General features: G+C 42.4%; 1 long non-coding RNA gene across 2 annotated transcripts in view; it reads left to right on the forward strand.

Annotated features, from left to right (window-relative positions):
- The window catches only part of LOC148394476 (uncharacterized), a 50111-nt gene that overhangs the window by 8816 nt on the left and 27458 nt on the right, over nt 1-13837 (forward strand). For both annotated transcript variants that reach the window (XR_015859869.1, XR_015859868.1), the window contains exon 2: nt 3080-3157. This is a non-coding gene — a long non-coding RNA (uncharacterized LOC148394476). The remainder of the gene's footprint in view (nt 1-3079; nt 3158-13837) is intronic.

Consider the following 13837-nt stretch of genomic DNA (forward strand, 5'->3'; position numbering starts at 1 on the left):
GATAGGAGGGCGAGCAAAAAATTAACGCTTACGCAAAACCGCATACCAAAAGCAATAGAAGAACGATAGTGGACATGACAAGTCCGGTCAGACATAAAAAAGTAAAATGGGAGTGACAGATCACGAGGTCTGCGAAACATCCTCGTGCTGCTGTCGACTTCTGTCTATTCTTGGAGATCATCTCAGAAATGAACTTAGCAGATTTGCGTTGAATGTTTGCGTAACTGTGTTCCAGCCACTGTTTTTTAAATTTATTTTCAACAATTACAATAATTTTCACATGTCAATAATTACTTATCTCTTTACGTTATATGAATTTTTGGTTTTTGATATTACTATTGTTATTTTTTTAACTGACATGTAAATATCCTGTGGAAAAAAAAAAAGCCAATTAAATAAATTAAGTAAATTTTTTGGACAGAATAGTAAATTACTGTATGACCAGCTAGTATTGAAGTGTGATGTACAGTATCTGCACGCCAAGCAAAAAATAATACAAATATACAGTTAATCATCCCTCTAAAATTGATATTCATGACAAGGTCTCTCTTTCAGCACTTGCCCAAGTTGGCCATATTTAATCGCTGCGTTTAATTGAGTAATTTGAATACTTGCAAAGAACCCTCACTTATTGTGCCAGCACACTCATTCCTCAACTCAACATAATAACAACAACAAAAATCACGCTGTGCTATGTAAGTAAACTAATCTTTAGGGGCCTTATTTTGCTCTGCACACCAAATTTGAAACTTGAAAAATGGCAAAGTAATGTATTTGTATTATATAATAACGAGTCCCACGCAGCAAATTTATTAGTCTCCGTTTCTGTAAAACGCAACTTGCATCCCCATAATTAGCATCTTGTGGTTTGCATTCCTGAGGAGAAAGTGAATTTTTATACGCCTTCGTAATAAATAGCATATTTAAGCACCCAGGAAATCACCGCCAGACATCCATCCCACATCGTTTCATTTATTCTGGAGTGTTTAATTAAAGCTGGGGAAACTACGCGCAATTTGTGTCTCAACACTGTCTGAGACTGCTTATTAGATATTAAATTGATGCATAATTCAGCCAATTAAGAAAGTAATCACACAAAGTAATGTAATGTAAGTTAATTATTACGGCATAAGCAAACAGTTCATCAATGCTGTTTAATGCCGTGACTCTTTAATATGCTCGGCAAGCATGGAAATTTTTCCGCCTCCATCTTTTGATGTGCTTATTAAACATTGTAGAGGCAGATTAGCGCTTTTCGCTATCCATCGCTCACGTACGACGACGTCGGATAAAACGAGACCTTCCGGCCCTGCTTTTTGTTTTCTCGGCGTAAACACGCGTGTCACACTTGACCTTTCTGCCCGGGGTCAGGCTGCTTATATATTGGCCGACATGTTTTCAACTTAATAGAACTGTTTAGCTGAGATCCCCGGGGCCTTTATATTTATTAAGCCGCAATGAGTTGCATCTGTCTGATGGAATCAAGAGGAGCAATCAGCCGGGGGGGGGGGGGCAATGTAGTAATGGAGAAATATAGACACTCAGGGACACACGTGCAGACGTGGCACTTTTGCGGCGGATGAATGCCCTGGCTTCCATTTGCAACAAACTGGCTTGTGTTCTAATCTTAAATGATTAGCGCGCTCATTACAGTCTCTTGTTGTGCGTTGGATTATGTTGACTATGAACTACGTGGCCTTTATTGACAGAGCACCATATGTAGTCTTGTCTCCTTGTTCTTTCTGAGCTTTATTGATTTATCTTTGTTCAGCCTGTCGTACAGCGTCGCGTAATGCCGGTCATTTTCTTCAACGGATTTTAAGCCCCTGTCTGGTAATCAGGGATAATTGTCAATTATCACAAGGACCCATCAGATCAATTACTGCCGAATCAATGCGGCCGCACTGGGTGTGCTTTTCTTTCCTTCCCTTCATCACCCCCTGGAAATCGTTTAGTGCTGCGGTTCTCAAACTTTTATATTGAGGAGCTTTTTACCCAGAAATACCTTTTTTTCATCAAAAAGATGTTTTTTTTCTTAAATTACAGTTTATATTACTAACATGATACATAATTGAATGTAAATAACTTTTACTGCATTTTTTGCTTCAGTTCAATGGACATTGTGGTGATCCTTGTGGTGTGTATGCATTGGCCTCCAGGGGGCAGTACAGCTCAGAAATGCTCCTTAGTCATTCTTTGCTGAGGATAAAGAATATATGCTTGTGGATATTGTTATAGATTTGTGGAAGTTAACCCCGAAAAATACTTTCAAATATATTCTTCTCTTCACTAATCCAGTCTAACATAATTCAAATCGAATTTAGCGATTATTTTGGTACCGTACTTCCTTTTGTGGTATTAAGTGTTTTGCAAACCACACTTTGAGAATCCATATAGATTCAGAATATATCTAAAGTCTCATCCAAAACTCACTCTGTATAATATTTGTAATGGTTACGTTTTGCTGGAAAATCAATGCAGGCTGAAGTTTTACCATGCTAGCGTCTGGAGCCGTGAGGGTCTTATTATTGCTGCAGTTTTATCGTGCTATAATGGAGACAAGACGATTGTTACCTGCACGGGGTTCTGTATTACGTCTTCTCCTGCAAAGTGAGCAGGCCCCCCCTTTCTCGTCTGGCAGGCGAGATGACTTTTGTAATGAAAGTTAATGTCACGGAGTCCTTATTTTCCTCAAGATAGTTACGCTTGTACCTCATGAAGGAAAGGCGCCATTCGCTCGCTCGCCTCTACCGTGTATGGAAACAAATGTGCTGCTGTAATGGAAAAGCCCGGTCAGCAGCCTGATGTATTATCTTCTCCTCAGCGTATTTATTTACACTCAGCTACTCCACAAATTGTCTTGTCATCTTAATGGGTGACAATTAATCTGTTGCCAAGCAGGCCGAGGTGAATGAAAGAGATGGACTTTATTTTCCCCCCCCAAACTTTGTTTCGGGTTTAAATGTGCCAGCGTACCGTTTACGTCTAGTAAACACAAATAATTCATCTGAGTGAAGTGTTATTTGTCAAATTACGATTAACATGCATTTCTTTTCTTTTTTTTTTTTTTTTTTTTTAGAGCTTCTATTGGAGATCTTATTCAAGGACAAACCTTGCCTTGGGCGGAGAGGAAGGACACGCTAAATCAAGACAAATGGTAAGGTCATCATTAAATCTATTGTAGCATCTGTAATGCTTAATGCGCAGCATATTGCGGCGACATATTAGTTATCGAATCCTTGTTTAAGACCAGCTCCGGAGTATTGTTGTCCCTTTCAATTTGTGTGAAATGTACAATAATCATTTTCAGTAAGTCTAGCAGAGATTGACATTTAACCAGTGTCCAAACTGCTCATATTTCATCCCCACCTGAAAGAGGCCTCCATAGAGTATAATCACACACACACACACTTGCACACACACACCCTCTGCATCAGACCAAGAGAAAACAGAGTCTGCACTTTGTGCACAGCTATTTATATCAATAAGTCCCGTGCTGAGAGGCACAAAATGAGCGTTTAAGCCGCAGGGCCCAGAGAGCTCGGTAGCAGGTGGGCAGGCTGCTCGGAGGTGTCTGGGCAGAGGAGGGGGAGGGGGTTCACTCTTTATACAGGTGTTGCCCATCTTGCCGCGCGTCCGGTACGATTTGAGAAGGAACGGGACAGCTGGAGCCGTCGGCGGGCCGGCAACGGGGAGGTGAGAAAGAGCTTCGTCTCACTGCCGGGGCCTCCGTAGGTCAGTGCCTCCGCCCAAAGGGATGGTGGAGCGAAACGCTATCAATTCCCCAAACAAAGGAGCCACTTGAGCCGCCACAAAGGAAACATATGTGATGGAGCTGACGCGCGAGCAGCAGCTCACTTGAACATGTCAGCCTCTTCTAATTAGCTTTGTTAAGTCCCTCTGCTGTCTGCCCAACTGAGGCCTCTCTCCGAGTCACATGAGGGCTTTGTGTTTACAAGGGCAAAGGCTTGGACTTGCTCCCAAAACACGTAAATGCGCCTGTGTGTGTGTTGCTTGAAAGGCTCGCTGATTTAATTCTTCCTTAAATGAGAGCTGAAGACAAACATTTTCCTAAATCTAGATAGATTGACACAGTAATGTCCTATTGATTTTGCTTGGGCGATCAAGCGGCGCTTTACAGCCCTTTGTGAGGTTTTGGCGCACAGCTGAACGTTGTGTTATATTCGCAGCGCTCGCTCGCGTGACACCTGCCCCTCCATCATCAGGATGTTTGGGAGTCGTTACTTCGCCCCTCGTTGTGTTGCGGGCGGACATGTGTTCCATGTTGGAGTCCATGTGAACCCGCTGCTTGGTCATAGTTGATGGAGTTCAAACGAGCTGATGATGTGGAAGGACTATTTTCCAGCGCCATCAATTTTTGGACTTGATTTTTTGTTTTTGTTTTTAAAGTTGCGAGCCAATGCTTGATAAATTAATTTATATATATATTCTTTTATTTATACAAGCCCAATAGTGCCGTCGAAATTGCAGCCATTGATTGAAGTGGAGAAAAAAAATGAGAACCACGATTGTTGTTATTTTTCAGCTATTTATTGAACAAGGTGAACAGACAAATACAAAATATGCACAATTGCAGGCAACTACCGAAAAAAAAAGAATCCTCAAGCCTGGACAATCACATTCGACGAATCGGCCATGTTTCAAAATATTGATTTCATATACAAGTAAATTGACTTACGACTTTGGTCATGTAACAAATTAAACTCTGAAATCAATATGCCCCTCTAAATTAAGCAATATTTTCACAGCCGGACGATTATTCTTCCAATTAATCTTCTGATTAATGGAATAATTGTATGCAAATCTAGTTTTTCCATTTTCAAACAACAAAATGTCGTACGTGAGGTCAGATAGTATTTTTGTCTGTGACTTGGCTGGCCTGTGAATCCTTGTAGCTCAAGTTACGATATCAAGCCAGATTCCAGATCAACATACCAGACGTTTGTGTTTACATACAAGAAGTCAGCACGCCTTGATGAATTCATGCAGCGGCCTCCCGCATCCTCGGCTACCGCGAGGATTTGTATTTAACCGCGTTTTGTAGAATCCAGCCTCGTTGAGAAGCATCAGGTCCACTGCGAGCTGCGTGACTGCTGCCTGCCATGATCCCGAGAGCTTTACTTTCTCCTTGACAGGACGGCTTGAAATGGGGAAAAAAAAAAAATTCTGTGCGATTATATCTCAGAAGGCGTCAGTGTGATGAAGGCTTTCAGTGGCTGAAGGATCTATAAGGACACGCTAGAATTCCAACTACTCCATCAATAAAATGTTTAACAAGGATTAATATTTGTTTTGGCCATATTGGCTTCGCTGATTGATTCACCTTTTGCTTTATTTTGTCATAAACCGTTTGAGACACATGACCGGACAAATAAATGTCAAGATATTTGTCCTGGGGAAAAGTCATTTAAATAAAGATTGTGTAGCTCTTGAGGAACGTCTCATTAGTTGAGCCATGCACAAGCAATCAGGAGTATATTCCCCTTGACTCCATTTACGACTCGCCATTTCAACAAACAATTTGAATCGGGAAGCGGTGATGCAAGCTTTTGTAACTATTCATATAACCTGCCGTAAAATAAACGGATAATTATATGTAATGAGTACAAAACGGACAAGTGTAGTTTGATTGCGAGCAATACAAATGTAAATCAAAATACAATGTTAGTTTCTGATAAGTGAAGTCAGCCATGACAGCAGATCGGCTTTTTTTTTTTCTTTTTCTGAACGCTTAGACTAAAAACCAAAGTGCTGTTGTGGAGGAATAGCCAGGTAACAGTCTGGAGATGTCTGGCCAAAAGGGATTTGTCCCCTTCAGGTGGGGGAGGGGGAGGGAGTGGTAGGGGGGCTCCATGCCTCGCTATTTTACATTCCTGAATTGCTCAGCTGGCCAAGCATGCTTTCCACGACTCAGGCCCTTGGAAGTGTGTCATAGTGTCATATGACCGCTGCTTGCTGCAGAATTTATCCAACAAATATGGATTATGTTAAAGTGGCCTGTGAATTGATGAGGATATGCTAATTTGTCCCAGATGGGTACGTGAGAAGCGGGGGCGGCGGGGACAGCAGAAAGGCATAAGCAGTGTTTGGCAGGTCCATCATTCCGTCATTAAAGGCCACATTATTACTTACAACAAGGCTTGCATGACAATTGGCGCAATGAATGCAGTCCCTCTGAGAGTAAGCTCGCCCGTTTGCCCTCCGTGTCCTTCAGCTTCCCTTTTTGCCTGTTTAGTTTTCTCCACGGCTCCGAAAGGCGCTCTGCTCTCCCTCAGCTTGGCACGTCAATAAGACCGGGGCCATTACAAGCTGAAGCCATTCGTTAATATAACGAGATGCTTTTTGCTTTAATTGATAACCGATCAGTGCTGATGAGGCATTATGCACTTGTGGATACAAGGTTGTTGCCGAAGTGTACGTTGAACGGGAAGCACCTGCAAATTTGTTTAAAGGGAGGCAGGAGTCCTCCGGCACCGCCATTATTCCGTTGTTGAGATGCATTATTATTGAGCTGAGCTGTTTGCTTTCTAGCTACACAAGCAGAAAGATAATAGTGGCTTATGCTCAAGTGCGCATGTGGGACACTTTTGGAAATCAACAGCAGCATTAAAAAGAACCCGTCGGAAATGGCACCTTTGCTGTTATTTGGGGGGGAAAATCAAAACATTAGAAAAATGTTGTATGACATGACTTGATGTATTGCGATGATTTGTATCAAAACAAGCAGATGAGTATTGCTTAGTTATCTTATTCATATTTACTTTTTCGGACTACAAGTCACCGCCTTATAAGGTCGTTTTTAGTCAACGAAACAAACCAGTGCAGCAAATGAGTCAAACTTTATTCACCTTCACTTCAATATAAGGCACACCTAATTATATTTTTCAAAAAATTAAAGGATTTAAGTGCACCTTGTCGTCTGAAATATACGGTAATTGTAATAACCGCAATAGAAAAAATTAACATTGAATAAGTGTAATTGTAAATTTAGATTTCACTCAGGGTGATCCACTGAGGAACATGGAAAAAAATATTTTATATAATACTTTGGAAAAAAAGGCAACTGAACTTAACTGTAGATGGATTTATAAATTATAATAACAAGAATCAAAAACAAATTTGAAGTAGTTTATCGTAGTATAATAGTTTATATAACAATATATAATAGTTTGACAAATAAACCCTTGCGCAATACAAATTTTACCACACGTAATTTATAAATAAACATCAATATAAACCTGATGTACATGTAACATAATATTGTACTATATTACCATACATTTTATATTATACAGTCTGTCCTATTGACAAATGTCAGTAAGATTTCGATTCAGTCGTACTTTGGTGTGCGGCAAATAACCACAGACATCCCATCCCAACATATCAGGGATTATCATCGCAAAAATGTCAGAATTAAAGTTGTCAAGATCGGCTTTCTACTTCCCCCCGGAGACCTCGCGAACCCAGTTGAGAACAAGGGAGGGGGTGTTACCATTTGTCATAGACTTCTCCGCGCTGTATTTGCTGGGGGCATTGTTAACACACCGCCTCCAGCCCAGGATTTGGCCAGGCCCCCAGCAGATGTAGACCCCTCCGTACACACACACACACACACACACATACACACACTGGAATGAATCCACCCCACCCCTCTGAGGAAGAATAAGATGCCCTGGGGCAATTCAGCGAGTGTGCATCAGTTCAGATGAGGCGCGTTAAGTGGCGAGTGATAAATTTGGCATGACAATTGCAAACACCATCACTTTTGTCTGTAATTAATTCCAGTGGTGCCTGAGGCCTTGCTGGTGTTGCGACTGGTGTGGGCCAGCAGTGCTTTGCTAACGAGGACACATTACAGCCAGGATTATAGTCGGTCCACATAACGACTGGTTAGTGTGAGGCATTTTAAGCTGTGGTGCCATCTAAAAAGATATTTTTACAGAAAAAATGGAGAATAAGAATAAATATTTGGTAGCAGTTTTTTAAAAAAAATTCTTTAGCCTGTCTATGGCGTATCACACTATATGTTAGCATTAAGCTATCAGTTTTTCAGTAGACAAAACTGGATGAAAGATAGAAATGAGCATATATATATATATATTTTTTTTTACTATAAAGTATTGTATTTAACGCCACCCTGAATTAAAAGTGTCTTTCATTCAAAGTTTCCCCCTGTGGCGTCTTTGGAATTTTAGTAGCACACGATGGTGTTGCTTGGCATTGAATATTTCAGGCCCACAGATTGCATCTTTAATATTTGGTCCAATGGGTCCAACAACTCAGTTTTTCTCATTCAGTAGTAATGCGGATGCATTAATTAACGGCTTGTACTTCTGAGTAGTTTTATGGCGGCTAATGTCCCTCATTAAATGAGATATAGTTACTCAAGGACATAAAAGAACCCCTCGGCAGTCCCATTCATCCTGATTTCACTTGTGAGAGTACTTGGGTACCCACCTTAACCTTTTTGCTAATGTTGCATCTCTGGGCCTCGCCATCCTCCCGTGTTTACCGGCTCCACCATCCAACACGCCACCAATCTGTGTCATTACCCTGTCATTGCATCAAATCACACGATTAGCTTCAGGGGCAGCGGTGTAGGCGGGCTTTGGCGCGGCTAGCTGTTGCCGGCTAATGGTGCGGTAGCGCCGTGATGGAGCGTTGTGTGCCGTCCTCCGTGCGGGGCCAAGGATGCGCCATCATTCAAGCCTGCCATAAATGGCCTCAGGGTGAATCTTGTTTCACTCACAACTTTCATGTATGGATAGTGTTGTGGCCCTCGGAAAATAATCTCAACTCTGTTTGCGTTTGGGTAAATAGGAAGAAATTAGCAAAACAGGCTGCTGACTCACATTAATAATATTACTTGTATTTATAATTTCAAAGACTGTTTCCGCTTTCCCGTTGAAAGAATTAGCAAAGCGTTTAATGTAGCATATGAAAGGGGCACGATCCAGCTCTTCGGACAGGTTGTCGATGCAGCCTTTTATAATGCAACGGCTCGCAATTATCTCACGCCTGCTCATTTCACACTGACATATCGCTTTTCCTAAATGTCAGTAGTGCACTTGGCTTCCCCCGGCTCACGCGAGCCCCCCGTGCACCGTACACACAGCTATGATGATGCCAGCGCTTTAGTCCTCAACATGTAGCACCTCCCCTCCCTCCCTGCCTCGCCGGCGGGAATAGTGGTTCAGGCATCACCGATCGTTGACCTGGCTATTGTTGTTTGTGATACTTACTGGTAAACTTTTGCAATCAATACAACATCAGCCGGCCGAGCCCCTGGGAATGAAAACCTGAAACAGCGCACTTAATCTTGGAGCCGGCCCCTGCTCCCTGCTCTGCCACTAAACTAGGTAGTTGGCCTACTTGATGCGGCATTATTGCCGCAGAGGTCAGATGTGAGCTGTCTTGCTCGCCGCCTGATGAATGGCTGTTTTTGATAAAGCGCTTCTCCCATCCAGTGAGAGACATTTAATAATGATGGACCATAACTGCGCGCACAAAAAAAAAAATCCTTGGACAAGAAAGGGGGGGAAAAAATCCCTCCTGCCTGCTCTTCCTTATCTCAGACAGTGAGCAGTGAGACCCACCTTTGGCTAGCAACGGTAGTGCTGTAGCGCTACAGTCTGATAATGTCTCGTGTTTAAATCACTTTAATATTTAACAAACCTCAACTATATAAAATATTTCCATGAGAATTGTTTAAGTGTGTCTGTTGGGCATCATACCACTAAAACACTCCAATAAGGCCTCTGCTGTTTTACATTGGAGTCCATTTACAATGCTAACAATGCTAAATGATAGCATTATGTCCACGGTAATGTAATTTCGCATCCACTTCGCTCTCCGGGGGAACGCGTAATATAATTGAATGCGTGGATGATGGTTTAGCGGCCAAAGCAACAGACAGACATTTGGTGCGTATTTATCTTAAGTCTCCAAATAAAACTGTTTTAAATGACTACGGTGATGAAAGTACCGCTTGCGAAATTAAATGCCATTCTCTGGGAAAACAATGCCCGGAGCGTCATGACAGTTTTGACATCAACACCGGCTTTAGTGACAGGAAGAACAGATTAATTGGAACCATAACACATTCCTTAAAGGTGAGGTAAACACACCTGACTGTATATTTTTCACCATCAGTTAAATCTCAATTGGATCTCAAACGGAATCCCAAGACGTTGAACAGTTAAATGCATTTTGACGTCCCCGCATTATACTGTCACTCGACTATAAATGAATCCTAACTTTGCTCGGCGCCGAGGAATTACCACGTATTTTGAGAAAACGCATCGCGCGCCACGCTTTGAATTATGACGGCGGATCCAAATAAATGCGTGATGACTCGGGATAATTTATTGGGTGGCGGTATAGTAGTTCCATATTGAAAAGGGAGCCTAAGTGGGCTACGGAGGCTCGGTGCACCCGCTGGCCCGAATTGTGAAATGTCAGCGAAGAATGGAGCCTGTTTACTGAAGCTTGGTAAATGAGGGCTTCATTTGGGATGCAGCCGTATTCAATTATATGGTTATTTATTGATCAGAAACGATGTGTGTCTGTCTGCTGTGTGTAAAGATGAATTTGGTTGGGGGGGAAAAATAAAGTGTCAGGGAAATTGGCTGATGAAGGATTGCATTTGATCTGAGTGGGAATTCGAGAATGGAGACAGAATGCCCCTGTGTTAAAAAATGGAGCAGAGGTGAATTTGCAATTAAAGGTTTCCACAAAGAACTGTCAAGCGGGGTTCACAATAGAAAGTGAAAACGCATAACAATGCAAAGTCAAACCACTTTTTTTTTTTTTTTTGAGAAGTGACAGTTATTAAAGTTGAACTGAAAACAAATGTTTTGCATTGCTGGATGTCGGACGGTAATGCAACCGAGTGGGCACGTAGTTGACGCGGTGAATTAAATAATGAGATTCTCAAACTTTTCACATCAAGTACCACCTTAATAATGACCACCAACACAACCAACTTAAAAATATAGTAACTTACATTTTAGTCCTAAAATGTAAATTTTTGTGGTTTTGCCAAATCAATGCCCAGGAAATCAAATATCTAAATTAATGAACTGTAAAATGTGTTTTTAATTAAAAAAATATCATGTCCATGTCCCTAAAAAATAAAATTTTAGAGCAATAATTCAGAAATAAATTTAAGAAATAAATTTGGAAAGCAGGATAGGCAACAAATGTTAGTTTTGAAACATATTAATGTAATTGAAATAATTTTATTACATATTTATGTAACTCCTTTTTCCAGTTTATTTGCCTAATCCAAATTCAGGCGACCCTTTATGCATCGTCGTAGGGGCGCACTTTGTCACTTAGGCAAAAAAAAAAAAAAGTTTCAGAATGTAAGCAATTAAAAATAAATAAATATATTTAAATATAAATAGATATCCCTTTTCATACTGGTAACTGCTTGGCTCTCGCCCATGCAAACACAAGAACCGATTTTTGCTTAAATGACAAACAACGATGAACGAAGCAAATCCTGCCCGTTTCGGGGTCGCCGGGGTGAAATAAGTGTGAAAGTTTTCATCTGTCGACCCCTCTTGTTTGCTCATTTACTGGGCTCAGCTGAAGTGCGCTGGGCTGTGTGATGCACCAGCGCTCTCACTCGCTCGCTCGCTTTACATCCCTCCTGTAAACACTGTCTATTATATTATTCACACCGGCGTCCTCCCGAGAGAGAGGCAGGGACCCCCTCGTGAATATGGAACGCCAGCCAGCCAGGCAGGCTTCTCGCCGTTGGTCAGCGGCCCTGGGACGCTTGCCGCTCGCTCTGGTGTCTTTAGCCGGGCTGCCGGGTAATCCCCGGGCAGCCGGGGCTTCTCTGTTGTCTCCCGGTTGTTTTCTGTGTAGTTCATAAATTATAGATGGGCCATGTCGAGGGCCATCATGCTGCCTGATCCCTGTCTGTGCTGACAGCTGTATGATGCGCACTGAGTGCAGCAGATTGGGAGCTCAGAGTTTCATCAATAAATATCACTCTGACCCTCACACTTGGCCTTGTGTCAGTGGTCAAGGTAATGGCTTTTTATTATCGTGAAGGGCAGCCCAGCGTGGGGTAGTCTTAAGGTTGCTCGTCCATCTCAGGTCTGGAGACGGCCGGAGGAAGGGAGGGGCGGATGAGGCGAGCGAGAGATGAGAGGCGTAGCCGGGCTCCGACTTGAAATGGACTGCCTCGTTATTATGTGGAGCCCGAGGATGTTTGACAGGGAACAGTGGGGTGCTTTTGTGCGGCGCTCTGGAGGAAGTAGTGATTTTCATGGACACATTATTGGATTAAATTAACCTTATTAACCAGCTGTGATGAATCCTATCGAGCTCGGAAAAGATCCGCAAAGAAACGCCACGTGTTTTCCTTTGATTGCCGAGCCTCGGCGCTAACGGGGGGGGGGGGGGGGGTCGGCTCACGGATGACGGGGCTTGAAATGCCATGATTGTGTACTGAAGGCTCGGGCGGCCGGACATGCGGCGTGATGTCTTCAGACTGCGGCTTTTCAGACAAAACAATAAAGAACAGAAGCAGCATTTTGTTGAAAGTTCATTCATCAGAAGCTGCATATTTTTTTTTTTTTTGTTGAAAAGGGTAAAAGCTGCACGCTGTCAGCGAGGCACAAAGGCTAGATGCTATAGATTACTTTAATCCCCTGCCAGATATAAAAAGGATAATTACATATTTGTGGTGGAGGCTGTGCGCTGGAAAAAAAAATCAATACAGCCTCTTTGTATGACACTTCATTAGTGTGAAAAAATCTCAGAGCTGAGAAGAACGGCGCTGCAATTAAATGGTTCTGCTACCTTGGACGCTGTAATGGCTCTATATTATTATATTATTATCCAGTTTATTTGAAATAGTGGTTGCGCTCACAGAGTAATTGGAAACCATTGATTATGTACTTTTATGTCTACACTCTTGCACATCATTATGGAGAGAAGCAATAGTTAGTTAGCCCCTCTAATGAAGCACTAATTGCACTAAGTAGGTTAAGATGTTAGTCAAACTGTACTCAACTGAAATCGCGCCACAAAGACTTCCAATTAATCTGCATAAAGCCGCTCACTGATGTGGGCGGGGCACGTCGCGTCGGTTTGATTTGGCAAAGTCGCGTTTGGGTGGCGGGATTGGAAATAAGGGAGAATGTAAAGTCACTTTACTGCTGTTTCAAGCCGAGGAACCTTTGTAATGGAATGTCGCTTCCTTCCTGATAATGTCAGCGGTCCGCCGCCGACTGATCATTACACGGCCGTGTCTTTTAACTTTTACAACTGTGATAACATTTACGCAAGAGTTCACACCTTCAACCTATTTTAACCTCGGTGACATAACGCCGGCGTTATTTTACAAAAGTCTTTCAAAACAAAATACGGACAAAGAGGGAGTGATAAAAGTAGCCATAAGAAACCGCAAGAAATCGTTTTTTTTTTGTGGTCGTCTTATGTTTTCCCTAATGTAACAATATTTCACAAACCCCCCCATCATGGTCCTCGGTGGAGAGCGAGCGATGGTGACAGTACACTCCTGGCAATCAGTCAGCTCACCACCCACCACTATGCGCCATCCCAGATGTGGAGTACCAGTTACGGCTTAAACCCGGCGATGGCGGCGGGAGGACTCGGCGCATTTGATCTTTTTTCTTTCAAAGGGCTCAAACGCTCCCACCATTGTACGCTTGAGAGACACTTCACCCTTCACTAGCCAGGATGAAAAGAATGTCAAAAGTGCTCTCTTGCTTGTTACTGACAACCCGGGACTTAACTTACTCCAATTGAAAACAAATTGATTCCACATGGCCCG

Source organism: Syngnathus floridae, chromosome 8 (genome assembly GCF_059516105.1).
Source record: "Syngnathus floridae isolate MCC-2025c chromosome 8, RoL_Sflo_1.0, whole genome shotgun sequence".
Classification (NCBI taxonomy): Eukaryota; Metazoa; Chordata; class Actinopteri; order Syngnathiformes; family Syngnathidae; genus Syngnathus; species Syngnathus floridae.